Genomic DNA, 2,552 nt, shown 5'->3' on the forward strand with positions numbered 1-2,552 from the left:
ACCATTTTCAGCCATTTTGAAACTGGTTTATGTGCACTGAACTTTTGTTCTGTTACAGGTTTAAACCAGTTTCTGATCACTTAAATTGGTTTATGTATAATGTGTGTCTCTGGCCAAACAGACCACAAGGAAGACTGAGCAGATATTTAATAGCAGCTTTCAACTACCTGAAGGGTGGTTCCAAAGAGGATGGAACTGGTGTTCGCAGTGGTGGTAGATGATAGAACAAGAAGCAATGGTCTCAAGCTGCAGCAAGTGCAATTTAGGTTAGATATTAGCATGAACTTTCTCACAGGAGGGTAGTAAAACAGGGTTCAGCTTTGAGCAAGAGTTTGGACTAGATGACCTCTTAAGGTCCCTTCTAGCCCTAATTTTCTAGGATTAAAAAGAACCATACATCATATAATCTAAATACACTATATTTTAGCTTTATCTTAAAATATTAGAAGCAGTAATGAATGTAAACAAATGTATTGAATGTTATTTTGCTATAATAGATGTATTTTTGTAAGAATGCTTAGATAATTTATAAAAACAAAGCAGCCTTGTCAGACCATAAACTAAAGGTGAAGGAGTAACAGACCAGAGTGAAATGAAATTCTACAGTGGGAAGGGAATGGAGTTAAGGAACCCTCCTTTTTTGCTCCTTTTGCTTACACAGAGATATGAATCTCAGCTAACTGACACCTTTCAGATCCAAAATAAATCTAGTTTAATCAGGTCCTGAATGCAGGGGCAGCAATGAAAGTGTGGCATTAGCTTCCCTCAAAGAGTAACTGACAGAGTAGACCATGAGAAGGTTGCCACATTCTATCCCAGAGAATGGAGGCCAGAGCACAGGGGTGGAGCATGCACACTAAGTTTGTGGATTCCAGCCTTAATAGTGTCATGAGGACAATTACTAGATGCCTTATGCTAACCCCAGTTGGCAGCTTACCAGTCCTCTCAGGCATTCTCCCCAGCTGACACCTGGAGACAAGCTGCTACCCTGGCCCTAGGCCCCAAGATCCAGACCATTCTTTGCACTCCAGCCTAGTAGTCACAAGCCAATAAACTGACTACCACTTGAAGTCTTGGGACCCATTCTCCACTCAGGCCAATAAGCTCATTGAATCTGCAGATGGCATGTCACCTACAGCATGGAACTGTGTAACAGGGAACCCTAACCCTGTTACAAGGAAGCATGTGTGCCCCTTTAAGGCCCAAACTTTCTGGGCACAGAGGGCTGGTGAAGAAGGGGTTAACTGATGAACCTGTATGGCTAGTCAGCTCACCGGAAGAAGCAGGACTATAAAAACCCTGGGTTGAATGGCAGTATGGAGCTCTGCAGCTGAATGGGGATGCAGTGTCTCTGAGAGCTCCATGAAGAAGCTTGAGGAGCGACTCATGGCTGGAAGAGATGGCAGCTGCACCCCAGCCAGGACTGTGGACAACGGTGCGGAGCTGAGGGCCAAAACAGGTTCATGTGAGCTGACCTGCTGCTTTGTTGGGGGGGGTTGGTTTTTTGGGGGGGGTTTGTGATTATTGAATAACACCAGTGGTATGGGTGAGGCTATTAGGGGATGAAGAAGGCCTCATTTTTGGGGACCCACTCCGGAGTGGGAACTCCGGCGCCAGTGTGGGTGCAGCTTTTTGGAGGGCACAACCCCAGCTCCAGTGAGGTACAGAGTGAGACAGGGCTGCAGAGAGCCTGGGTGCCAGTAAGGGCTCAGTTTGGGACAACACAAATACCATCACTCAAAGGACAATCTTAAAAAGGCCAGGTGCACCTGGGGTGCAAGTATATATTTTTTGTTTTTGTTTGGACTGGTGGGGTTTGGAGTTGCACCCTGATTTTGAACTTACAGCACCCTACCTAAGGTAGGGTACTCTAGGCCAGGAAGTGCCGGGCTCCAGAAAGGAGCAGAAAAGGGGACCACAAGCCTCCAGACACTAGAAGGAAAAGCTAGAGCCTCAGAGTCAAACCCTGTTTGGTAGGTTTGGATGGGGAGGCCTAGCTAGAGAAAAAAGGGGTCAGGCCATCCTAATAGAGGCCCCAACATAATAGGCAGTCTCCCACTCACATAATAACTTCCATCAAGACGTGGCAGGTAAGATTAGGGCAGGACAGAAGCATTCCAAGGAGGGCTCCCCACGTAAGGCGTGGATGACCAAGAAGATGGTGCTGGGGAGGGCTACTTGTTAAAACCTCCCACCAGTGAAGCAGGAAATATGCTACACAAGAACAGCAGCTGAAGAACTTCATCCCCAACACCAGCTTCCACCCCTCAGGATGCCAGCCTCCCTGCAGAGCCTGGACTACTCTTAACCATCTCAGAATGGGTGTTGGATGGTTTAAGGCAAGCATATACCCTTGATTTCATAGATTTCATAGACATCAGGGCTGGAAGGGACCTCGGGAGATCATCGAGTCCAGCCCCCTGATCGAAGGGCAGGAAGTCAGCTGGGGTTATAGGATCCCAGCAAGATAAGTATCCAATTTACTCCTGAAGGTGTTCAATGTAGGTGCTTGAACCACCTCCGCTGGCAGACTGTTCCAGACCTTGGGGGCT

The sequence above is a fragment of the Crocodylus porosus genome, unplaced genomic scaffold, assembly GCF_001723895.1.
Source record: "Crocodylus porosus isolate Cpor-Errol unplaced genomic scaffold, CroPor_comp1, whole genome shotgun sequence".
Taxonomy (NCBI): Eukaryota; Metazoa; Chordata; order Crocodylia; family Crocodylidae; genus Crocodylus; species Crocodylus porosus.